At 40.5% G+C, this 26,974-nt stretch overlaps 1 protein-coding gene across 4 annotated transcripts in view; it reads left to right on the plus strand.

The window, feature by feature from the left end:
• The first annotated feature begins 791 nt into the window (after window positions 1-791).
• The window catches only part of arhgap32b (Rho GTPase activating protein 32b), a 202,670-nt gene continuing 176,487 nt past the window's right edge, over window positions 792-26,974 (plus strand). For 3 of the 4 annotated variants that reach the window (XM_071327266.1, XM_071327283.1, XM_071327292.1), the window contains exons 1-2: window positions 792-1,289; window positions 26,548-26,646. The gene's annotated coding sequence lies outside the window, so the exon portion shown is untranslated. The remainder of the gene's footprint in view (window positions 1,290-26,547; window positions 26,647-26,974) is intronic. The other variant, XM_071327275.1, reaches the window with a different exon arrangement.

Genomic DNA, 26,974 nt, shown 5'->3' on the forward strand with positions numbered 1-26,974 from the left:
TGCAGAGGATAAGTTCATTAGAGTTAACTACACCTCAGATTGCAGCCAAAATGTAGAAAACAGTAAAAATAAAGAAACCCCCTTGAATGAGTAGACGTGTCCACATTTTTGACAGGTACTGTATATTATTTTTATTATTTATTTTTTAAACAGGACAAATCTTAGTGGGCATGTGCCCCTGTGCCTTCTATGGGCAATATACCTCTATGGGCAAGCCTCTTTAGTCATTTTGAAGCAAACTATGAAAGGAGACTTTCCTCTCACAGTCATACCTGCCATTTTTCTGACTTTTTATGGTTTATGTTTCAGCTCAATTCAAGTAAATTTAGGCTATTCTCCAAGGCAACATCTACAGTAACTACCAGTGTAAATTATGGTAATCTAGTTGATGCCATTTAGACAAGATCCAGAGGATGGCAGAGTTGTCGGGTAAAAATACACTACAAAGATGATAGTTTCAGAGCTGGGTTTCCAACCTAATTAGTGTATATAGTGCATAATAAAGAATGCATAAAATGTAGCCAACCAGATTTTCCCAACATATTATGAAGGAGTATCCTTGAGGATTATATATTTTTCATTTAAACAAACGTCTTCAGTTCATACAATATTTAGCCTACACCTTGCAGCCTAGTAAAATATAAAGTGGCTTTTTTTCTAATTTTGTGTATTAGTGTTTTACAAAATTGCAATCTGATTGATGCGCAATGTCCTGAGACAGAGCATGCTGGTCTACATACGCTCATTCCACGAGAGCGCGCACACGGTCACGAACTGTACACCTCTGCGCGTTCTCAATCACGATTCACTCCGCAGCAGATTCTCTCTTGGAAGTGGCGTTACAAATCGTTTAGCGAGAGGCTCCAGTTTGATAGCAAGTTTAGCTGTAAAACTGCCCTTAAAATAGCTGTAAAGGGAATTTCAGTCAACGTTTTCTCAATGAATGGACTGTGAAGTACCATCACATTTTAAGGAAGTTTAGATTTACTTACAAAACACGATAACAGCTGGTTGAACATTGCCCACGAGTCGTGTCCAGCGGGAGTTTTTGAACACACGGACAGAGGTTGAGGCGATTTGGTTAATGGAACGTGCCAGTTCAGGAAAATATGTAGCTAGCTAGCTTAACGTTAGCTATTAGGCTAAACACATATCGCGTGTCCTTTTGTTTTAGCTCGGAAGGATCAAGCTGTGTTTATGCAGCTGGCGTGGAAGACACCGGCAGGAGGAGAAAACAGTGGTGAAAAGCGACAGTGATAACCCGAAAAACATCTCATCACCAGACACCGGTAAACAGACATTTTTCTCACTTCAGTTAAGGCTATCTGTGTGGTTCCGTAGTCTGATAGATAACATTACGTGCATCAAAACTAGCAATAAAAAAGAATACACATGCGCTAACACATCATGACATGCATGTACTGTCTAGTCAACCACTGGCTATGGGGCTAATACTATGCCGCTCGACATAACGACTTGCCCAGCTTTTCCCAAACTCGGTACTGTGGTTAACGATTAACTAATTGAATCAGCTCTACACAGGGTAGTGCTAGGGCAAAACCATGGCTGTGTTTTGGAAACGCTGGTCTAGTTTATCCAGCAATGGCATTACGCTACAGCCTAGCTAACTAACCACGAATATACGGTATTAGGATGCTAACTAGTAGGGGGTTTTGATTGATAATGGCTAGTTAACGTTACCTCCTTTGTTGGACCCTAAATGAACAGAACTATTTACAAAAATGATAAGACAGCGAGGTAACTAAATTGATAATGCAATACAATTTATCCTAGCTAGCGTACAGCATAATTGGTAGGGATTTGAAATCATTCTCAGGAAAACAGATAAACTATAGCCTAATCCAGTCCTAATCCTTAGGTGCGGCAGATAGTTTAGTGGTTAGAGTTTTGGGCCAGTAACCGAAAGGTTGCTAGATCGCATCTCCGAGCAGACAAGGTAAATATCTGTCGTTATGCCCATGAACAAGGCAGTTAACCCACTGTTCCTAGGCCGTCATTGTAAATAAGAATTTGTTCTTAACGGACTTGCCTAGTTAAAGGTTAAATAAAAAAACTGCTCAAGCCACATAACTAGCTGTTCACAAGACCAGAAAGACTAGCTAACTGGAATATTAACAAAAATTATAGTTGATTTTAGCTAGGTCCATAGCCTAGACGTGGTTGATCATACAATTATTTCTTACTGCACATCTCTTGCCCTGCTTTGTTATCCGTCTAGTTTACATTTGACACAAAGATGTAAAACAATTGTCAAGTTATTCAATAACAACATCATGGCGATCTAACAGGGTACCAACATCAGTCTAAGAAGCTGTCACCAATACCCTTGCTCTCCAAACTGTCAAGCAAAGCCAGTCTCACCCCCTTAGTAATTTCATGCTCACATCAGAATGATTTCCCTGGAATTTCCCACTGACGGATAACAACATTATGTCTGTTTTGCATAAATGAAAAGTTGCATTAATCATCCAAAACACCTCTGCTAAATCGAGGTAATGAATATAAAGTACACTTTTTTTGCTCATGGTCAACCTTTGATTCATATGGTGGTGTATATTCCCTTATTACCACTGTATATCTCTTTTGATATTACTAAGGACTTCCATCTATAGCCTACAGTTTCAGCTAGTCCATGGCACCAATCTGTCTAACCCTAAAAGCATGTCAGCCTTTAAAGCACTTGAGAGTAGCCCATCAATGTTTTACAGAGTAAAACTATATTGGTTCAGAATGTAATGAAAAGGTTCAGGCTCTCCAATGTGTGCCTTCATTGACAGCATTTTAAGCAGACAAGTGCATGAGAATTGGTAAGAGAATCCTTGCATTTCTATGATTAACTTGTGCACAAAAACAGTGAGTATAATGGCCCTCATTAAGATTGTTACATGATGCACTAAAGTCTCCAAGGCTTCCAAAACCTTTGACCCTAACTAACAAGGAATTCCTTACTCTTGAAAGATCAGATCATGTGATCACTACCAAGGGACACTACCAAGTGACATGACTGGCTCTAGTCAATCTTTGTTGGATTTTCCAGTGCCACATCATCTAGGCCTATATCAGCCATCATGGCTAAGAAAATACCGGGCCGGAATTTCCATTCCAGCTGTGCATTCCTACAAACGAGCACAGTTGGATAGTTCCTGTCTTCCCCTCCCTCCAACTATGGATGCTTCTTAGGAGGGTTATCTGTGACCATGTTTCATAGAGGACACAATTAATTAAGGCAACATTTATCACAGCTGTTATGTACTAAATTATCATTTGATGTGCACGTTTCTCTCTCTCGAATACAGGAGTCTGGCTGCTGTAAATTGCGGACACAGTGTGCAGGGCACTGACGCAGTATTAGGCGTGAAATTAGAAACTGTTCAACGTAGGGCTACATCATAAAACAACTGTGCAGTCTTGTGGAAACTGATATCAAATCTAATGTGGTCCTACAAATTGTTTTCAAATTGTTTATAGCCCATAATTTACACTCTATGAAGCTAGAGATAAAATGAGTTACTTACAGTGCTTTAAAGTATTCACTTTTTACACATTTTGTTGTTATAGCCTGATTTTAAAATTGATTACATTTAGATTTTGTCACTGATCTACACACAATACCCCATAATGTAAAAGTGGAATTATGTTTTTAGAAATGTTTACAAATTCATAAAAAAATCTAAAGCTGAAATGTTTTAAGTCAATAAGTATTCAACATTTTTGTTATGGCAAGCCTAAATAAATTCAAGAGTTAAAATGTGCTTAACAAGTCACATGCAGTGCATTCGGAAGTATTCAGACCCCTTGACTTGTTCCACATCTTGTTACGTTACAGCCTTATTCTAAAGTTGATTGAATAAATAAATGTCCTCATCAATCAACGCACAATACCCCATAATGACAAAGCACATTTTTGCAAATGTATTAAACACAGAAATACCTTATTTACATAATACCTTATTTACATCAGACCCTTTGCTATGAGACTCGAAATTGAGCTCAGGTGCATCCTGTTTCCATTCATCATCCTTGAGATGTTTGGCGTCCAACTGGCTTGGCGTCCACCTATGGTAAATTCAATCGATTGGACATGATTTGGAAAGGCACACACCTGTCTATATAAGGTCCCACAGTTGTCAGAGCAAAAACCAATCCATGAGGTCGAAGGAATTGTCCGTAGAGCTTCGAGACAGGATTGTGTTGAGGCACAGATCTGGGGAAGGGTACTAAAACATTTCTGCAGCATTAAAGGCCCCGAAGAACACAGCGGCCTCCATCATTCTTAAATGGAAGTAGTTTGGATCCACCAAGCCTCTTCCTAGAGCTGGCCGCCCACCCAAACTGAGCAATTGGGTGAGAAGGGCCTTGGTCAGGGAAATGACCAAGATCCCGATGGTCACTCTGACAGAGCTCCAGAGTTCCTCTTTGGAGATTGGAGAACCTTCCAGAAGTACAACCTTCTCTGCAGCACTCCACCAATCAGGCCTTTATGCTAGAGTGGCCAGGCGGAAGCCACTCCTCGGTAAAAGGCACATGACAGTCTGCTTGGAGTTTGCCAAAAGGCACCTAAAGGACTCTCAGACAATGAGAAACAAGATTCTCTGGTCTGATGAAACCAAGATTGAACTCTTTGGCCTGAATGCCAAGCGTCACGTCTGGATGAAACCTGGCACCATCCCTATGGTGAAGCATGGTGGTGGCAGCATCATACTGTGGGGATATTTTTCATTGGCAGGGACTGGGAGATTAGTCAAGATCGAGGGAAAGATGTTGATGATAACCTGCATGATGAGAACCTGCTCCAGAGCGCTCAGGACTTCAGACTGGGGCAAAGGTTCACCTTCCAACAGGACAACGACCCTAAGCACACAGCCAAGACAACGCAGGAGAGTGGCTTCTGGACAAGTTTTTGAGTGTCCTTGAGTCCGGACTTGAACCCGATCTAACATCTCTGGATAGACCTGAAAATAGCTGTGCAGCGATGCTCTCCATCCAACCTGACAGCTTGAGAGGATATGCAGAGAAGAATGGGAGGAACTCTCCAAATACAGGTGTGCCAAGCTTGTAGTGTCATACCCGAGAAGACTCAAGGCTGTTATTGCTGCCAAAGGTGCTTCAACCAAGTACTGAGTAAAGGATCTGAATACTTATGTAAATAAGGTGTTTTATTTTTAATACATTTGCAAAAGTAAATCACTTTTTTTGCTTTGTCATTATGGGATATTGTGTGTAGATTGAGGGGGAAAAAACGATTTAATAAATTTAGAATAAGGCTGTAACGTAATATGTGGAAAAGGTCAAGGGGTCTTTTTTTGTGTGTGTGCAATAATAGTGTTTAACATGATTTTTGAATGATGTTCTCATCTCTGTATCCACAAACATACAATTATCTGTAAAGTCACTCAGTCGAGCAGGGGATTTCCAACACAGATTCAACCACAAAGACCAAATTGGTAGATGGGTAAAAAAAAAAAGAGTAGACATTGAATATCCCTTTAAAAATTGTGAAGTTATTAATTACACTTTGGATGGTGTATCAATACACCCAGTCACTACAAAGATACAGTCGTCTTTCCTAACTCATTTGCCGAAGAGGGATTTCACAATGATGCCAATGGTGACTTTAAAACAGTTAGAGTGTAATGGCTGTGATAGAACTGAGGATGGATCAACATCATTATAGTTACTACACAATAGTAACCTAATTGACAGTGAAAAGGAAGCCTGTACAGAATACAAATAATCCAAAACATTCCTAGTGTTTGCAGTAAGGCACTAAAGTAAAACTGCAAGAAATGTGTCAAAGAAATTAACTTTATGTCCTGAATACAAAGTGTTATGTTTGGGGCACCACTCCTCATATTTTCAAGCTTGGTGGTGGCTGCATCATGTTATGGGTATGCTTGTCATTGGCAAGGACTCAGGATGTTTTTGGGGATGAAAAGAAACGGAGTAGTGCTCATCACAGGCAAACTTCTAGAGGAAGACCTGGTTCACCTTTCAGCAGGACAATGGCCTGAAACACAAGGCCAAATATACACTGGAGTTGCTTGAAGAAAATAAAAAATAATAATGTTGCAAGTGTTGTACAATCCAGGTGTGCAAAGCTCTTAGAGACTTAACAAGAAAGACTTGCTGCCAAAGGTGATTTTTTTTCGTTGTTGTTGTGACTCTGGTGTGAATACTTATGTAAACTAGATTTCTGTAATTCTGGGCTCCCGAGTGGTGTAGTGGTCTAAGGCACTGCATCTCAGTGCAAGAGGTGTCACTACAGTCCCTGGTTCGAATACAGGCTCTATCACATCCAGCCTTGATTGGGAGTCTCATAGGGCGGAGCACGATTGGCCCAGTGTTGTCCGGGTTTGGCCGGGGTAGGCCGCCATTTGGAAATATAAATGTGTTTTTAACTGACTTGCCTAGTTAAATAAAGATAAAAAAATATATATAATTTTCAATAAATTTGCCCACATTTCTTAACATGTTTTCACTGTCATTATGGGGTGTTGAGTGTTAAGAAAAACATGTCAATTGAATTAATTTTGAAATCAGGCTGTAATACAGAAAAATGTGGAGTAAGTCAAGAGGTATGAATACTTTTGGAAGGCACTGTTTCTCACTGCAAAAACAAGGGAGGCCATCTTTCCAATTCCTGTTTTCCACACAGACTGAGTCATGCCAAATAGCTGCCACTGTGCCAATGACAAAGCAGAAGCCTTAATAGTCACCATAGTAATTTTAGTGGGATTTATGTTCCCATTAGTGATGCGTGGTTTGACTCATAACCGTGGGGCGGGCGAGTTTAGGGTAGGGATGGGCACGAGTACTCGAACGGTCGTCAAAACTCTATCTTTAACCAGAGATAACATTATTTTTCTCAAATACTGTAGTACTACATTACCCTAAAATGTAAATGTTGTCTTGAAGACGTTATTTTTCTTTGTCTCTAGTGTTCCACTTGTACATGTGCATTTGCAGGGCACAACATAAAAGCAACCATGCCAAGCATCTGTTTTTCCTGAATTCCCTTTCCCCACAATGTCGCACTCAGTCAATTGCGTCCTGACTGCTCCTTCTACACACACGTGCTGTGTACACACAAACTAGTGTTAAATGTGTTAATCAATTTAGAAAATTCCAAGACAGGCAGAATAAAGTATATTGAACGTCTGTATATCGAAAAGAGAGATTTCGTTTTGTAACCCTGAAGAAATGATTTCAACTCTACAAATTGAGCCACATATCAGATTATCACTTTTTGAGGTGAACTGTAACAGATGCGAGATGCGCACTGGCAACTTTTTTTCATTTGGAAAAATATTCTGTTAGATTCTATTGTTATATTCATTACTAGGTGTGTCTTGACTGATAAGGGCTCGGGAAATAAGTGTCTTGTCAGCTTTTTTTGTTGTTGGTGTCTGTGGACACCTACCCGTCGAACGTCTCATTCCATAATCATGGGCATTATAATGGAGTTGGTCCCCCATTTACTGCTATAACAGCCTCCACTCTTCTGGGAAGGCTTTCCACTAGATGATGGAACATTGCGTCGGGGACTTCCTTTCAGCTACAAGAGCATTAGTGAGGTCGGGCGCTGATGTTGGGTGATTAGGCCGGGCTCGCAGTCGGCATTCCAATTCATCCCAGAGGTGATTTATGGGGTTGAGGTCAGCTCTGTGCAGGCCAGTCAAGTTCTTCCATACCGATCTCGACAAACAATTTCTGTATGGACCACGCTTTTTAGCAATGTCTGCACGTTAACTTATAGCCTCTACTGATACTTTTCCCCCCAGTGTTCTCCTTTCTCTCACTGTGACTGTATTGCGTCATCACAGAAAAATCTACTGTGGTTGGCGCATGCCGCTTGTGGAATGTGGGACTTGTAGTTTTTAAGCAATTAGCAGCGGGGGAAAAATGGATTATGGTTGGTTGTAGTCTTTACTCGCACGCTGTGCCCGTAAATAATTTTCAGTTCGACATATCTATTTTTAGGGGCAAATGCTATTGAAATACTCGGACTGTAGAGCCCTGCTGTATTTGGGGAGTTTCTCCCATTCTTCTATGCAGATCCTCTCAAGCTCTGTCATGTTGGATGTGGAGTGTCGCTGCACAGCTTTTTTTCAGGTCTCTCCAGAGATGTTTGATCGGGTTCAAGTCCGGGCTCTGGTTGGTTCACTCAAGGACATTCGGAGACTTGTCTCGAAGCCACTCCTGCGTTGTCTTGGCTGTGTGTTTAGGGTTGTTGTACTGTTGGAAGGTGATCCTTGGCCCCATTTTGGAGGTCCTAACCTGCTCCAGAGCGCTTTTCATCAAGGATCTCTCTGTACTTTGCTCCGTTTCCCAGCCCCTGCTGCTGAAAAACATCCCTACAGCATGATGCTGCCACCACGTGCTTTGCCTTAGGGATGTTATTGGACAGGTGATAAGTGGTGCCTGGTTTCATCCAGATGTGACGCTTGACATTTAGGCCAAACAGTTCAATTTTGGTTTCATCTGACCATCTTGTTTCTCATGGTCTGAGAGTTGTTTAGGTGCCTTTTGGCAAACTCCAAGCTCCATGTGCGTTTTATTTAGAAGTGGCTTCCGTCTGGCCACTAGCATAAAGGCCTGATTGGCGGAGTGCTGCAGAGATGGTTGTCCTTCTGGAAGGTTGAGTCACTGTCGTGTTCTTGGTCACCTCCCTTACCAAGGCCCTTCTCCCCCGATTGCTCAGTTTGGCCATGCGGCCAGCTCTAAGAAGAGTCTTGATGGTTCCAAACTTCTTACATTTAAGAATGATGGAGGCCACTGTGTTCTTGGGGACCTTCAATGCTGCAGACATGTTTTGTTACCCTTCCCCAGATCTGTGCCTCCACACAGTCTCGGAGCTCTACGGACAATTCCTTTGACCTCATGGCTTGGATTTTTGCGCTGACATGCACTGTCAACTGTGGATCCCTATAAAGAATGTGTGCCTTTCCAAATCATGCCCAAGCAATTGAATTTACCACAGGTGGACTACAAGTTGTAGAAAAATCTCAAGAATGATGAATGGAAACAGGATGCACCTGAGCTCAATTTCGAGTCTCATAGCAGGTTCTGAATATTTAAGTAAATAAGGTATTTCTGTTTGTTTTTTTCGGAACCTATTTTCACGTTGTCATTATGGGATATTGTGAGGTAGGTTGATGAGGAAAAACATTTTTTACATCCATTTTAGAAAAAGGCTGTAACGTAACAAAATGTCTGAATAAGGGGTCTGAATACTTTCTGAATGCACTGTGTGTTCTCAATTTCAAAACGATACCAGTAGACAATGTATATGAGCCTAATCATTGTACTAGATTTTGTACATGCCTTGTGCTGAAATGACATTTTTGGGTGCAAATCCAACCCTTGTTTCCGAGATGGTGAAATGTCTGGAAGCAGGAGATTAGATCCTTAGCTTAAAACATACACACAACTACCACTACCAAGTTCCATGCCAGAAGGTCTGATTGGCACTTGGAAATACAGTTAATTGCCTGCATTGACTGTTCAATGAAACCAGTGGTAAGTGCACCGCAGACTTCTCATTATTATTATTGGCCAACACCTATGAATGTCAATGGTTAACCGTCAGTTCTCACGGAGTTGGATACTGAGTGGAGGTATCGCCTCCGCTTTTATATTAGGGCCAGTGTAGTGTGTCAAGTCATTATGGCTATTGGTCCTTTCCCCATTACCAGAATCTGCCTCCCAGACTTGTGGCATCTTGGCCTCATTTACCCATTGCAAAGTGTAATAATGACTCCAGTTAAGTCTGTTTCAAACACTTGCTTGGTGATTTAAGGACATCTTAGCAGACATTGAACTAAGTGGTCACATTACTGGTTACAAATTATATCACTGGCGCATAATTAGCATAGGATGTTTGTTGATGGTTCCACAACTGGATCTACCACTACTCAAGTCGTTGCACTCTACCCGATGATCTGAAATCAAGTGTGTTACATGCTTAATTTAACATGCGTATGAGTAGCAGACCCTGCAGCAAAGATTACCCTATTGTGCTGAGAGAGTGTGAGAAGAATCAAATCCTCTGGGACGAGTGTGATGAGTTTAGCTAGTATTGTAAAGACAGTCCAGTCTATGTTCCTCCACCACCTAATTAAGAGGACAAGTGTTTAAAGAACAGTTATTTGAATATATGTGGGTTATGGACCATGCATTGTCATGTTACTTTGTATCTATAGTTTTGTTTAGACATTGCTATCATTGTAGCAGATGTCTGACTATTTCCATAAGCTTGAAGCATTTTGTCAGTTTGCATTTCTTGTTTACCTGGGAAAAGCTCCCTGACTGTAGCATGGCTCTGTCACTAGTGTAGACCATGTCTAGAATGTAGAAACTGAGAACACTAAGCCACACTTGCCTGTCTTCCCTTTTTATTTTTTTTATACATAGACTACTAAATGTCAAGCTTCCTTTTCAATACAGCCAAATAGAAAATGTAGTCAGCCAGGTGCCTCTGGGCAGAAATATTATGCAGAAGGAACTCTATTTTGGTGGCAGCCTTTTGTACATTTGAATGCCTTGATTCCATGCGAAATACTTTGTTGAATACTTTATCGAGTTTACCTCCCAAATTGGAAACATTTGATGTGGTGTTGTATAGAAAGATATGTTTACCATTTGAATGACTGAAAATGTATGAACTCTGTGTATTATTTTGGATATTGTCTAGGCATACAGTTGAAGTCGGAAGTTTACATACACCTTAGCCAAATATTTAAACTCAGTTTTTCACAATTCCTGACATTTAATCCTAGTAAAAAGTCCCTGTCTTAGGTCAGTTAGGATCACCACTTTATTTTAAGAATGTGAAATGTCAGAATAATAGTAGAGAGAATGATTGATTTATTTCAGCTTTTATTTCTTTCATCACATTCCTAGTTGGTCAGAAGTGTACATAAATAGTTTAACTTGGGTCAAACGTTTCGGGTAGCCTTCCACAAGCTTCCTACAGTAAGTTGGGTGAATTTTGGCCCATTCCTCCTGACAGAGCTGGTGTAACTGAGTCAGGTTTGTTGGCCTTCTTGCTCGCACACACTCGTTCAGTTCTGCCCACAAATGTTCTATGGGATTGAGGACGTGGCTTTGTGATGGCCACTCCAATACCATGACTTTGTTGTCCTTAAGCCATTTTGCCACAACTTTGGAAATATGCTTGGGGTCATTGTCCATTTGGAAGACCCATTTGCTACCAAGCTTTAACTTCCTGACTGATGTCTTGAGATGTTGCTTCAATATATCCACATAATTGTCCTCCCTCATGATGCCATCTATTTTGTGAAGGGCACCAGTCCCTCCTGCAGCAAAGCACCCCCACAACATGATGCTGCCACTCCCATGCTTCACGTTTGGGATGGTGTTCTTCGGCTTGCAAGACTCCCCCTTTTTCCTCCAAACATAACGATGGTCATTATGGCCAAACAGTTCTGTTTTTGTTTCATCAGACCAGAGGAGATTTCTACAAAAAGTATGATATTTGTCCCCGTGTGCAGTTGCAAACCGTAGTCTGACTTTTTTATGGCGGTTTTGGAGCAGTGGCTTCTTCCTTGCTGAGCGGCCTTTAAGGTTATGTCGATATAGGACTCGTTTTACTGTGGATATAGATACTTTTGTACCTGTTTCCTCCAGCATCTTCACAAGGTCCTTTGCTGTTGTTCTGGGATTGATTTGCACTTTTCGCACCAAAGTATGTTCATCTCTAGGAGACAGAACGCATCTCCTTCCTGAGCGTTATGACGGCTGCGTGGTCCCATGGTGTTTATACGTGCGTACTTTTGTTTGTACAGATGAACGTGGTACCTTCAGGCGTTTGGAAATTGCTCTCAAAGATGAACCAGACTTGTGAAGGTTCCAGAATTTGTTTTCTGAGGTTTTGGCTGATTTCTTTTGATTTTCGCATGATGTCAAGCAAAGAGGCACTGAGTTTGAAGGTAGGCCTGGAAATACATCCACAGGTACACCTCCAATTGACTCAGGCTAATTGACATAATTTATCAGAAGCTTCTAAAGCCGTGACATAATTTTCAGAAATTTTCCAAGCTATTTTAAGGCACTGTCAATTTGGTGTACGTAAACTTCTGACCCACTGGAATTGTGATACAGTGAAATAATCTGTCTGTTAACAATTGTTGGAAAAATGACTTGTGTCATGCACAAAGTAGATGTCCTAACCGACTTGCCAAAACTATAGTTTGTGAACAAGAAATTTGTGGAGTGGTTGAAAAACGAGTTTTAATGACTCCAACCTGTGTATGTAAACTTCCGACTTCAGCTGTATATGATCAGAACATTTTTTTTTGAGATTGGTCTTATTTACGCTTTTACTGCAAGATATGAATTGCCACAATGTTTGTTCTTAATAAAACATTTTTTTTTAATTAAGTAAATAGCCACATTATGTTGAAGATTTCTTTTTTAAAGTTAAATATAGAACGGGTTCAGTCTTAATTATTATATCTTTCTGATTTTATATAGCGTAAATTAATTTAAAATTGTCATTAGGTAGGGCCGTATAAACTCATCTGTTTTATACTTTTGCTGATTTGTGTTAACGTTTTTCAGGGTTTTACATCTGGTGTTCACTCTCAAAATCACACTTTTTTTTTTTTTTTAAATAGAAAAACATCAACATTAGATGTTCTTAAGTCCACAACAATGCTTAAACCACATCAGTAGACCAGTTTTTGAGGTCTGAGAAAAATCTGAGAAGTCGATTTTTGGGTGTACTTACCTTTTCAATTCAAGTGACCACTTAGCAAGGGGCTTTTGTTTAGCTGTGTTTGTGTAGTGCACGCGATGGTAGACTTTGCAAAACAAATACCCGCTGGATTGATGACTTTGTAGTTAACATTTCATTGTGAGTTTTTCCGGAATGCCTTTCCATCAAGCGTCAGTGGTAAACGCGCACACCGTACACACGCAGGCGAGGGTGTTCTCGTTGTCTATTCAGAAAGTTGCTGGAAATACGAATCACATGCATTCTGTTCATGTCTTATGATAAAGTTATGCAAATTAATACATTGTTAATACATTTTTGAATATTGTTGAATTCTGATTTAATGCCTGTATTCCATGAGGGCCCTGATTTATTGTGTTTGGACCGGAGTGAGGCTCTCCACTAATTATTGTTCCTGCAGTGATGATTCTTCATTGAATGTTTTCGTAATTTATCTGCAGATAATCGGCGAAACGTCTAGGCCTACCAGCAGCCTATACAAATTAGGGAGCCAAATGAACAGCTCTCTCAAGATTTGGTATGCTACACTGCCTGAGGAGACGAGTCACTCCCTTTAGCGTCACTGTCTGGCAAGCCCCGACATCCTAGGAAAGGAAACCAGGGAAATCTTTTGGTTTACTTGTCCCGATGCGATACCATGGACACACAACCACATTGAGTGATATATGAGATCGACTTTATTCAATCATTTCGACTCATCGTAGCCACTTAATTTACACTGAACAAAAATATATACCATATTTTCCATATGCACAAAAAAGCTTATTTCTCTAAAATGTTCTGTACAAATTTGTTTGCATACCTGTTAGTGAGCATTTCTCCTTTGCTAAGATAATCCATCCACCTGACAGGTTTGGCGTATCAAGAAGCTGATTAAATAGCATGATCATTACACAGGTGCACCTTGTGCTGGGGACAATAAAAGGGCACTTTAAAATTTACAGTTGTGTCACACCACAATGTCGCAGATGTCTCAAGTTGAGGGAGCGTGCAATTAGCGTGCTGACTGCTGGACATGTTTTAGAGAATTAGGCAATACGTCCAACTGTCCTGACAACCACAGACCAAGTGTTGGTGAGCGGTTTACTGATGTCGACGTTGTGAACAGAGTGCCCCATGGTGACGTGGAGGGGTTATGGTATGGGCAGGCGTAAGCTACAGACAACCAACACAATTGCCTTTTATAGATGGCAATTTGAATGCACAGAGATGCCGTGACGAGGTCCTGAGGCCCGTTGTCGTGCCATTCATCCGCCGCCATCACATGTTTCAGCATGATATTGCGCAGCCCCATGTCGCAAGGATCTGTGCACAATTCCTGGAAGCTGAAAATGTCCCAGTTCCATGGCCTGCATACTCACCAGACATGTCACCCATTGAGCATGTTTGGAATGCTCTGGATTGACGTGTTTAACAGCGTGTTCCAGTCCCCGCCAATATCCAGCAACTTGACACAGCCATTAAGGAGTGGGACACCATTCCATAGGCCACAATCAACAGCCTGATCAACTCTATGCAAAGAAGTGTCGTGCTGCCTGAGGCAAATGGTGGTCACACCAGACGTTGATTGGTTTTCTGATCTGCGCCCCTGCCTTTTCTTTAAGGTGTCTGTGACCAACAGATGCATATCTATATTCCCAGTTGTGACATCTATAGATTAGTGCCTAATGATTTCATTTAAATTGACTGATTTCCTTATGAACTATAACTCAGTAAAATCTTTGAAATTGTCGCATGCTGCATTTATCTTTTTGTTCAGTGTACATGGTACATGGAAATTCACGATCATCATGCTCTTTCCATCCTCTAAAGAAATGTGACTAAAACCAACCAACGTGCGCAGACTGTGTTTCCCTGTCATCGCTCGCTTTGTGACTGACAGGCACCTATCCTATCAATAGTTTGCTAGAATATGCATGTTAATTATAGTGGGAGAGGGCTCAACGGAATAGCGACTTAACTTTCAAGTGGAAAGTTTATAGGAAATTTAATATGAAGTGGAAAGATTTGCAGGCTATAATTTGGCTGTAACCGGCTGATTAGCCTTCCCACTAGCGGATCTCAGTATAGTTGATTGGTTAGATAATCACTCCATGATTTCTCAATCTAGGCCTGATGCAAATATGAATGTGAAACATAAAATGTTAAAGATTATGAAACTCATTCTGAAAATATACAGGATATGACTTACTTCCATACTGAGGATATGGGTTAGGTTGGACAAATCTTACTTCCTACCCCTTCATATAGTTCAGGTTTCTCTCAAACAACCAGTAGGCCTACACAAACTAAGCTTTGTGGAAATGACAGTACTTTAGATGGGAATGGATGTGGCAGTTTGGAGCATTGCACGCTTGAAATTCCACATGCTATAGTCTAAGCTCATCACATTTTGTGAGAGAAGGCACAAGTGGGTGATTTTACACATTGCTCTACTTTTAGTAGCAGCATGTCATTGACATCTGCAGTCCTGTAGACCTAGAAAAAGCTCAGCTGGTACTAATCCTAGGAACTGAACACATTTCCATGACATGTATTGTAGATGCCCTGTTTGTGTTGCGGATGAATGCTCCTCATTTAAAAGTGCTGCTAGCATTAGATAGGCCAAAATAATTAGTGTAATGAGAACAGGCCATTCAGCTCATCTAGCCTTCCCATATACCTACCTCTAAGTGACAGAACATGGAAACAAATGTGATTTCAGGTTTAGGGCAATATCAGGACGGTCACGTTATCTGTATAGGACATTCATTGTGGTGTCTATGTCATGGTTAGGTAGACCAGTGACTCATCAGTTAGGGTGTGATTGACTTTTCATTTCAAAAGACTAGGGCTGTCCCCGACATAAAAAAAAATAAAAAAAATGTGTATTTTTCCTTATATAGACAAACCCTATGTTTGAATTAGATCAACTATATGTAGGCTACTGAGCTTGTCAGATGTTTAAGCGCTGCGATTTAAAAATGAAGACGCACAAATTACTAAAGAGGGAGCCAGAGATCAATATTGCCTAACTGGAAGAAAAACCTGTTTTCCCTTTTCATGCTGAGTGGTTATTGAAAGGGAGAGAGCTGTGAATATTTTTCAAAGAGTCTACGTTGAGGAGCTATTGTCATTCTCAATGGATGTAAAACAGACTTTGTTTACTTGCTGTTTGAGGCAAAGAAAAAATTACTTTGAGAAGCTCTGCAGTGATGGTGAGTTCTGATAGTCTTAAATAGTATCAGATCTCCAAATGGGGACATTTATAAGCCTACATTTGTGCAGACCAGGTAGCCTAGGCCTAGTGCTATGCGTAATCAAGTGCATGTCTTTACACAAGATTGACAGGAGTGCTGGAAACAAAAGACAATGGAACTCGTAAATGGAATCTCAACTGTTTCTCACAAGTGTAGCCTAGGTTGTGCGCTCTGCAAACGTGTCCACTCCTACAATGACAACGGTAGGACTGTATTAATAATATATTGAATGCATTAACAGAAATTGCCATAACCAAACATACACAGATGAGAAATAATGGTAATTAACAGTAATTGTACTACTGGTGTGCCATCCCTGCGGCCTCCACAATGGATTAGTCCACTCAGACTGGCGTAAATCAGACAGGTGTCTCGTGTACCATAATTTTTTAAATATAAACTCGGCAAAAAAAGAAAACTGAAAAAGAAAGATGCAACAACTGAGCATAAACTGAACAAGTTCCACAGACATGTGACTAACAGAAATTGAATAATGTGTCCCTGAACAAATGGGGAGTCAAAATCAAAAGTAACAGTCAGTATCTGGTGTGGCCACCAGTTGCATTAAGTCCTGCAGTGCATCTCCTCCTCATGGACTGCACCAGATTTGCTAGTTCTTGCCCTGGCCACATCTGCAGTCCTCATGCCTTCTTGCAGCATGCCTAAGGCACGTTAACGCAAATGAGCAGGGACCCTGGGCATCTTTCTTTTGGTGTTTTTCCAGAGTCAGTAGAAAAGCCTCTTCAGTGTCCTAAGTTTTCATAACTGTGACATTAATTGCCTACCGTCTGTAAGCTGTTAGTGTCTTAACGACTATAGTGGCTTCTTTTCCTCTTTACCATAGCTCAACTTCAGCCTTTTTCCATATTTCCACCTCTTTCAGGAAATGTTCATCAGTCCTCATTCTTGGTTGATAATAGTTAATGCTCTCATTTTCCTGTTCCTCTTCTGTGACTAGCTCTAGCACAGATTCATGAGCATTCTTAAAGTCATTGATAACAGCATCAAATGCTTAAAGACCCTCATTCACAGTTTCAATGTTTCCTCCGTCAATAAGAAGGACTGTTATTTCATTCATTTTGCGTGTACACACCAAGTTTGCCTCTCTTGGCTGCATAGAGTGAATTTAAATGCTCCTCTGCCCTCTCCAGTGGGGTCTTATTTGGGATTTCATCCTCCATCATTGACTCAATTTACAATGACACCCCTTTAGACCTCCTTTAATGCTTTAAAACACATTCATCCATTTCATTATATTGACCCATTTTTTATTGAACATGTGCAAGTTTGGCATTTTAGATGTTTTAAACATTTCATCCCATTATAAGTTTTGTCCCCTTTTAATGAAGTTTAAACACGCAGTATCTTTAGATCCTTTAGTTGCGTTCCGTTGATGCATTGCATTTCCACGTTAGGCCAAATATTAGACATATGATTAGGCTACATTGTACATAGGATCTCGGTGTTTCCCAAACTTAAACTTCTTAATTGTTTTCACAGCGCTGTGTTTTGAATTCCATTCCCAAGTTTATCAGACATTCCAATTATAAGCACATTTGCGCTTCCATAATATGCATGATCAATCGATCGCATTGAACAGGTCAGCTCATTCATTCACAGTGGTTACTCACAGCGGGCGAATTCTAGGAGTTCAAGTCCTTCCAAGCGAGCTGTTTTATTATTCTTATATCTAACAAAAAATGATTCTCCAATCAACTTAAATCATAGATTACTTGAAATGGAAAATACATAATATGACCTGTTTGTATGTCTGTATCAAACTATACCACTCCCGGGTCTAGCAAGGACTCCTCCCCCCGAAGGCCCAACTTCCTGCCTTTATCCTAACACACTTACCACAGTACAATGAATGGGCAAGAGGGCAAAAACTAAGTTACACTAACAACAAATGAATACATCTCAATCAGGTAAATATAAATCATAAAGGTACGAACCTAATTTTTCATCATATACATAAATATTTAATATATTTACAGAAATGTACATGGAACTCTGTATGTAATGTATTTTATACAAATATGCCCAAATCGGCTCTAGCAACGACCGTTCCACAGGTGCTTGTTTTAAACCCTTTATAATGATCTGTGAAGTTATTTGGATTTTTACGAATTATCTTTGAAAGACAGGGTCCAGAAAAAGGGCCGTTTCTTTTTTTTGCTGTGTTATATTTTAAGAGAAATGCCACGTAGGCCACTGTGCAATTTAGAAGTTGCCCAAAAACCTGCGACCAATACATTTTCATCCGCGACATCGTTTTCGAAGCAGCCAAATTTGCGGGAAAACCCCTGACTTCGTAACCCTGACTCTAGGGTTCCTGTAGGCCCCAGGAGGGATGAGCGAGGGATATATTGGGCATAGCCGACGAGACACAAGGAGCCCCTTGGTCGTCTGGACAGTAGAGGCTTCATCGACGGATTCTTGAGGCAGCCTGTCGCATTGCAGCCTGGACCTCAGAGACTGTGCAGATGAGCAGAGAAAGAGAATGAAAGATCGAGAGAACAATAAGGCAATATATCTGTGCCCCAACAAGAGGAGCTCACCTCAGCCAAATCACTCGAGGGACTTTACATCGGCTTTGTTTCAGTGCCTTGTGGTGTCAGCAATTAGGCTAGCTTTTGTCTGGTGTCGTAATGACCGATGTGCTCGGCTTTTGGAAACGTTTCGGCAAGAGCAGCATTCTCAACACACCCTACAGGGCACTTTTTCAAAGACTAGGTCAGCGCTTCGCTCAGAATAGTGGGGCACAAGGACGCTGATTCATTAGCTGATGTGTTTTGAAGGCAGACTTCTGTTCTGTTCTGGTAGTGCTCTCTGTCCAAAGGTTTTCCATTTGATATGTTTTCCTGGCCTTGAAAAGGGATGCTATTAGCTAACGAAGTGCAACCACCCTATCTTATTTAAACATATCCCTTGGCTTTTTAATTGGTCTGCTTTTAGCAAGATGACACTAGAGGACATTTCTGTAAATAAAGAGCTAGTATTGGGATAATAGGCCAACTTCTCGTTTATAAAAATGTAAATGTTGCCATAGCGTGTGTTAACCTGACTAGGTAGCTTGGCAACCACCAAGGCAAATAAACAAATGAATGTGTTAACGAGCAAAACAAGCATAAATCTAGATATTCAAAATGAAATGTCTCAACAGCCCCGCAGTCATATTATGCAACTGACCCACCCTCCTTTGTACACTTGTTATGTACGTGAGTGCTCATGAACTCTCAAAGGGCTCCTTGTTTGTCTTCATCCTCTGCTGCTGCACACAAAGGCAGACATGACCCCTGACCTTGGCCCTGGATGCTGGAGGAACATTGTGTGTTCATTATTTACACAACTGGCATAGCCCAGTGTCCCGGGCCCTGACCCCACACATTAAGAGCTGCTAACTCGCTCTCGCCCCACAGCTTGAAAAGCATCTCCCCTCAGCCTCCCAGGCCGCACATACACCGGCTTCTGAGGATGCCATGGAATTCCCTATCAGGATTCCATTCCCCCATAAACAATTCCTGCATTGATAGGGGAGGTTGGAAAGCTGCCAGGGTATTCCTACAATGGAGAGGGGGGATAATGAGGCAGCAGCATTGACAAAGGGAATTCTCATTCAGGGCCTGGATTGGCAACATGGTGTGTGTGAAATTGTGTGGCAGCATTTAGGGAGCCACAGAGCAGATACCTGAGCAGGATCTCCCACCAACACACTCACAATCCCAGCCATTGTGCTCCTAGTGCATGGGAGGCATCCGGTCATGGTGTAGGCTCTCAAAGCCACTCGTCTCAAAGCCACTCGTACAAGAATTTCAGCTTGCTTTTTAGTAGGGCTTGAGAAACATTCACACTCCCCTCATAGTTTTGCTGTTTTTTATATTGAGTGTAAAAATATAGATGCTAGAATAACTGAGAATTTGTAGCCTATTGTTCATTGTCTTCTGTATCATTAGTGATGGGGGTAACATGGACAGTTGCATCATAGTATTTATGGAAGATATTGATATTTGACTCCAAGTATCTATTTGTTTTCCATCTTTTTAAATAGTGAACTAAAATGTTCAGCACTTATTTCCATTAATGATAAACTCATCATGGAGTCTAAAAATGTCAAGTGACAAAATGTCAAGTGCACCGGCTCTTTACATTTGGAAGAGTTGTTGAGTGGCTAAGTGAGGACTTAAGTTGGGTGAGATAAAAGGTGCTCTGAGTGAAACTGAAGTGTGTGTTAGTGGTGCACGAGTCAGCTGTTTGTTCACCCGCACCCGCCCTCAATTGCAAATAACCCACCCGCAACCGCCCGGCCTATACAGTGGTTCCTCCTTTAAAAGTTGCGAGCTTACGCCGCAGGACTTGAGGTCGTTTGTGGTTTAGAACGGTACCCTGCGTCACCACTTCATTGCTCCAGACCAGCGCAAGGGGGAGCACTGATTATGCTTTTTGGTTCTACTGTGTCTCTAACTGACAATGAATGGGCGACATTTACCTAAATAGAAACTGATAATTGTACACGACTTCAGTATTACTTACTAAAACTGTTGTTACCCTAAGGCTTTTATTATTTTATTATGTTAGGATTTTTTTTCTCTTAATGTAGTAGTGTAGCCCACTCCCAACAGGTCACGTTGTACAACACCTGAGTGGCACAATGGCCTAAGACACTGCATAGCAGTGCAAACTGTGTTGCTACAGATGCTGGTTAAATACCTGAGCTGGCCCGAGATCATTGTAGGTTTTTGGTTTTTCTCCCTATAAAAACAGATTAATTATTCTAAGTAACAAACTCGCTTTGCTAACAAATTAGTAACAATGTCTCACCCCATGTTCAAGAATGGCCTGTTATTAGTGCCAGTTTGCACGTTCAAACTAAAACAATGTAACTAATAATGGCATCTTCATGCTTTCATTTATGAAAATAAATACTCTTTCAAAATGCACATGTTTATTTAGTTATGGATCCATAACGAATTCCTGTGGGAAGAAAATACCACTGAATTACAGAAATATCATCTATATGTAATTGGCGGACAGTCACGTCATATTTTTCGATATACTGTAGGCCTACCGTAGGTGACATGAGTAAGGTGCTGTTAAAAGTAGTGTTGGTCATATTTAATTAAAGAGCATATTGAAGTTAGACGCAAAAGGATTTGAAGCAAAAGTCTACAACTATTTTAGCACCGTTTCGCACTGCCATGAGACAAGCATGTGGACTGGTCTTGATAAATCAATGAGATTTTCACTTAATCTCCGTTTGGGTATTGGTTAGACTACAATTAAAAAATTAGGGTGCAGAAATGTTATGCTCTTACACGGAACCCAAACCGGCTGCACCATTGTGCATACATTTATTTTGTCCCCCTACACCAAACGCGATCATGAGACGCAGGTTAAAATATCAAAACAAACTCTGAACCAATGTCATTAATTTGGGGACAGGTCGAAAAGCATTAAACATGTATGGCAATTTAGCTAGTTAGCTTGCACTTGCTAGCTAATTTGTCCTATTAAGCTATCTTGCTGTTGCTAGCTAATTTGTCCTGGGATATAAACATTGAGTTTATTTACCTGAAATGCACAAGGTCCTCTACTCCGACAATTAATCCACACATAAAACAGCCAACCGAATCGTTTCTAGTCAACTCTACTCCTTCCAGCCTTTTTCATCTTTGAACTTATATGGTGTTCGGCATCTTCATAGTATTCCCACGACCACCGGCAAAACAGTTTGTCTTTCAATCACCCACGTGGGTATAACCAATGAGGAGATGGCACGTGGTACCTGCTTCTATAAACCAATGCCGAGATGGGAAAGGCAGGACTTTGAGCGCGATCTGCGTCAGAAATAGGAATGACTTCTATTTTAGCCCATGGCATCGCAGACGCTCGTTGGCACGTACAAGCAGTGTGGGTACAATAATTGAATAACATGGATTTCAAAATGTATTTTGCGACGCTCGCGCATGTGACGTGTCCAGTCTGGTCAGCATGTTAGTATAACCTTTATTTAACTAGGCAAGTCAGTTAAGAACAAATTCTTATTTACAAGGACAGCCTACTCCTTACTCTCCGTCAGGGAATTGAACCCCAGTCTCCCGCAGCACACTGGATTCTTTAGCTAAATAGCCCAGCGCCATATTTTCCGTTCCATCCTAACAGAAACCCAGAGGGTTTTTTGTTTTCCTTGGAATAGAAACACTAATATTAATCAAATGAATTAAGCAAGTACTAGTCACAAGTTTGGACACACCTACTCATTCCAGCATTTTTCTTTATTTTTACTATTTTCTACATTATAGAATAATAGTGAACACATCACAACTGTGAAATAACACATATGGAATCAGTAAAGAACAGATTCTTGTTTACATGGACAGCCTAGTCGGGGAGTTGATCCCCGGTCTCCCGCATTCTCTAGAACAGCCATTATTGAAGGCTATCAAATGCTTCTCAAAGATGCCCTCTGGTGGTCAAATTGGCACTAACTAGCATTAATGGTACCTGTAGTTAACACTTAAATAACGTGCCATAAAATTCTGTGGCACCATGCAATCTGCGACGCAGTACTTAGGGCCACTCCTGACCCTAACCCGCTAGTATAGAAAATGCGCTGTAGGCTACAGTCAGACGGCTGAACGATTTTTTTAACAGAAGGTGCAGGATTTATTTTGCCAGATTTCTAGATATGTTTCTGCTTATTTCTGCCATTTTCGTAGGGTATTTGTCTACTTGTCTGTAATTATACTAAAGGAAAATATAAACACAACATGCAACAGTTTCAAAATATTTTACTGAGTTACAGTTCATGTAAAGAAATCAGTCAATTGAAATAAATTAATTAGGCCCTAATCTATGGATTTCACGACTGGGCAAGGGAGCTAGGTCCAGCCAATCAGAATATGTTTTCTCCCCAAAAATGTGCTTTATTACAGCCAGCATTCCGGGATCGCCTCTTCACTGTTGATGTTGAGACTGGTGTTTTGCGGGTACTATTTAATGAAGCAGCCAGTTGAGGACTTGTGAGGCGTCTGTTTCTCAAACGAGACTAGAGGTCGACCGAATATGATTTTTCATCGCCGATACCGATTATTGGAGGACCAAAAAAAGCTGATACCGATTAATCCGCCGATTTTTATTTATTTATTTGTATTATTTTTTTTAATATATATATTTGTAATAATGACAATTACAACAATACTGAATGAGCACTTTTATTTTAACTTAATATAATACATGAATAAAATCAATTTAGTCTCAAATAAATAATGTAACATGTTCAATTTGGTTTAAATAATGCCAAAACTGTGTTGGAGAAGATAGTAAAAGTGCAATATATGCCATGTAAAAAAAGCTAGCGTTTAAGTTCCTTGCTCAGAACATGACAACATATGAAAGCCGGTGGTTCCTTTTAACATGATTCTTCAATATTCCCAGTTAAGAAGTTTTAGGTTGTAGTTATTATAGGAATTATAGGGCTATTTCTCTCTCTACCATTTGTATTTAATATACCTTTGACTATTGGATGTTCTTATAGGCACTATAGTATTGCCAGCCTAATCTCGGGAGTTGATAGGCTTGAAGTCATAAACAGCGCTGTGCTTTAAGCATTGCGAAGAGCTGCTGGCAAACGCAGGGAAGTGCTTTTTGAATTAATGCTTACGAGTCTGCTGCTGCCAACCACCACTCAGTTAGACCGCTATATCAAATCATAGACTGAATTATAATATAATAAACACACAAATACGAACCTTTCGTCATTAATATGGTAAAATCCGGAAGCTATCATTTCGAAAACAAAATGTTTATTCTTTCAGTGAAATATGGAACCATTCTGTATTTTGTTGAATGGGTGGCAACCCTAAGTCAAAATAATGCTGTTAAATTGCACAACCTTCAATGTTATGTCATAATTATGTAAAATTCGGACAAATGAATTACGGTCTTTGTTAGGAAGAAATGGTGTGGCCCAAACTGTTGCATATACCCTCAATCTGCTTGCACTGAATGCAAGAGAAGTGACACAATTTCCCTAGTTAATATTGCCTGCTAACATGCATTTATTTTAACTAAATATGCAGGTTTAAAAAACAATTACTTCTGTGTATTGATTTTAAGAAAGGCATTGATGTTCATGGTTAGGTACATTTTTGCAACGAATGTGCTTTTTTCGCGAATGAGCTTTTGTTAAATCATCACCGGTTTGGCGAAGTTGAATTAGCCTGTGATTCGATGATAGATTAACAGGCACCGCATTGATTATATGCAACGCAGGACAAGGTAGTTAACTACACATGGTTGATGATATTACTAGGTTAACTAGTGATTATGTGAAGATTGATTTGTTTTTATAAGATAAGTTTAATGCTAGCTAGCAACTACCTTGGCTCATTGCAGCCACAAGGTCCCTTTGACGCTGCACTTGCGTAACAGGTGGTTAGCCTGCCACACAGTTTCCTCATGGATTGCAATGTAAAAGGACGATTACTGATTTGTTATGAAAACAGCCCTAATTAATCGGCCATGCTGATTAGGCTACTTCAAAAGTATCCTGTAGGTCCTGCTCACGTTCATCCACTCCACTCTAATATAATTCAATCATCAAAACTGCACAACAGCCATTCAATTTTATGGAAAGAGACTTCTGTTACAAAACACAAAAGTTTAATGACACTCGGAGATTGTCAATCAAATCATTCACTACTAAGTAGGGAGGGATGTATTTTCTGTTTGTCGAGATGATCATCAAACCATGATAAGCGCTCCAAGTCGGTAATCAGTATGCAGTTATGCGTTGCCTGTTGGTTGTGTGTGGTGCATTGGCACAGACACCTGTTGATGGGAAATTTTGTTGCATATATTTTATATAAATATAGCATCAAAATGTTAAATCTGATTTCCCCCTAGCTGGTCATTGACTGTAGCCGGCTCTGATCGTAGTGTAATGACACAGGCAGGGAGAGTGAACTTGGCTTTGGTGGTCGTCAAACCCTCAACTTTCTGGCCCGTTAGACCTGTGTGGCATTGACTGAGCCACAAAACCATGCTGAAGTTGTAAACCGTTATCCACATTTATAAACACGGTTGCTACAGTTATTTATGGTGGTAATAATTACTTGAGTCCAGTTTGAGGGGGAAGGTGTGCATTTTTTTTTACAGTACAAAGGGAAGCGGGGTTTCAGTTTGGAAAATGTGGCGCCGGATAATGTGACAGGGAAGATTTTTGTTTACCGGCCGTCTGAGAAATTTACCGGATCCATATTCATTGGGTGCGTAACCCATTAGGGTGTCCACCCACAGTGTTCAGAATGACAGAAATCACATTTACATTATGGTAATTCATCTTAACAGAACATGCAACTCCTGTAATGAAGCAGCCAATAAAACAATTTTCAAACATTTACCAAAATGCAATTCATGGGAGAACACCATTATAAACAACGTATCTGATTCAAGCGGTATATGGCAGATGAAAATCTCTGTTAGAAACTAGAAAGAGGGTGAATCTAAAGATGCAACAGCTAGGTTTGGTTGCTAATATGACTTGGATTGTGCCTTTGGCTTCTGGACAGCCAGAAAAAGTTGATATGAAAACCAATAGAACAGGAGAAAAATGGCATGAGGAAGTCTTTCATAGGCAGCGTGTGTGCCAATCGGCCTAGCTGATTGCGTTTTGGCTGTCAGTTAAAAGCATCAAAAATGTGTGAAGATAATGTCATTGTTTTTTGTAATTATAGTTTTTGTTTCCTGTCACGATATAACAATGCAATTGAATTACATTTAGCACTAAACAATAACTTGACAGACATAAAAAAAAAAAATACACACACACACACACACACACACACACACACACACACACACACACACACACACACACACACACACACACACACACACACACACACACACACAATGAAGATAGAGACGGAAACAAAAGATAATGTGTCTTGAGTAAAAAAAAATATGTTGAGACAACGGGAGAGGTGTGTAGCGAATGTAGCCTATAGGTGTATCTCTGTAGAATGCACTCAACCCCCCCCCCCCCAAAAATGCCTCCCGTCAATCAATGCGCAATCATTGTGTGAATTGTTTGCCCTTTGATTGTGTATTTGTCCTATTAATGTCATTCGGTTACATGAACTTATATTACTTATTAGGCATACAGCCATTTACCGTTTTCATTCTCAAAGTGGAAACGTTGTTTGCAGAGTTCACAATTTGACACACTTGTGAGAAACAAGTTTTTGTTTATTTCATAACCATAATTTACGATTTTGTAAATTGTTCATTGTCTTTTTGTTTGGAGTTCTCCATGTGAGCAATAAGCATGGTTTCTCTGTCTTTTTGAGGGAGTGCGCACGGCTGAGCATGCAAAGAAAAGTAGCCTACCTGGCCTGCTGCGGGCAAATATAGGAAAATGCCCATTTGGGCTTGTCTGATTTCTGGTTGTCTTAACTCACCACACTGGAATAAGTCTCATTTATTTATGTTCCCTTTGTTTTTTTCTTCTTCATTAATATCTGCCAGGATATTAGTAATCCCTCTGTCTGAAGGCGTTCTGTCTCTGGTTTGGACTCCATCCCACTCCCTTCTAAAGGGTCAACTGTGGGACAGCAACACCTTCAGGTAATGACTTCATCACTCACACACTTAGAGGTGAATGGGGATAGGAGGATGCTACGACATTTGTCCTAAGCTCTGGCAAGTGTTTAGAAAGTTAAGTCTCCTGTGAACATCATTGTAAAATATTCTCTTCCTCTCCAGTATTTCCCTTTCACCAGATTCACTTGCTATGTCTCTTTTTAGAACTATCATACCAGCTTGACCCAGTGTGCTCCTGTGTGATGTTAGACATGGTCTCTAATGCTGACAGAAACATGTATTTTCTTGGTGACCTGAACATTGACCGGTTATCATCTAGTTGTCCTCTCAAGAGGAAGCTTCTTACTGTGAC

Source organism: Salvelinus alpinus, chromosome 1 (assembly GCF_045679555.1).
Source record: "Salvelinus alpinus chromosome 1, SLU_Salpinus.1, whole genome shotgun sequence".
NCBI classification, from domain to species: Eukaryota; Metazoa; Chordata; class Actinopteri; order Salmoniformes; family Salmonidae; genus Salvelinus; species Salvelinus alpinus.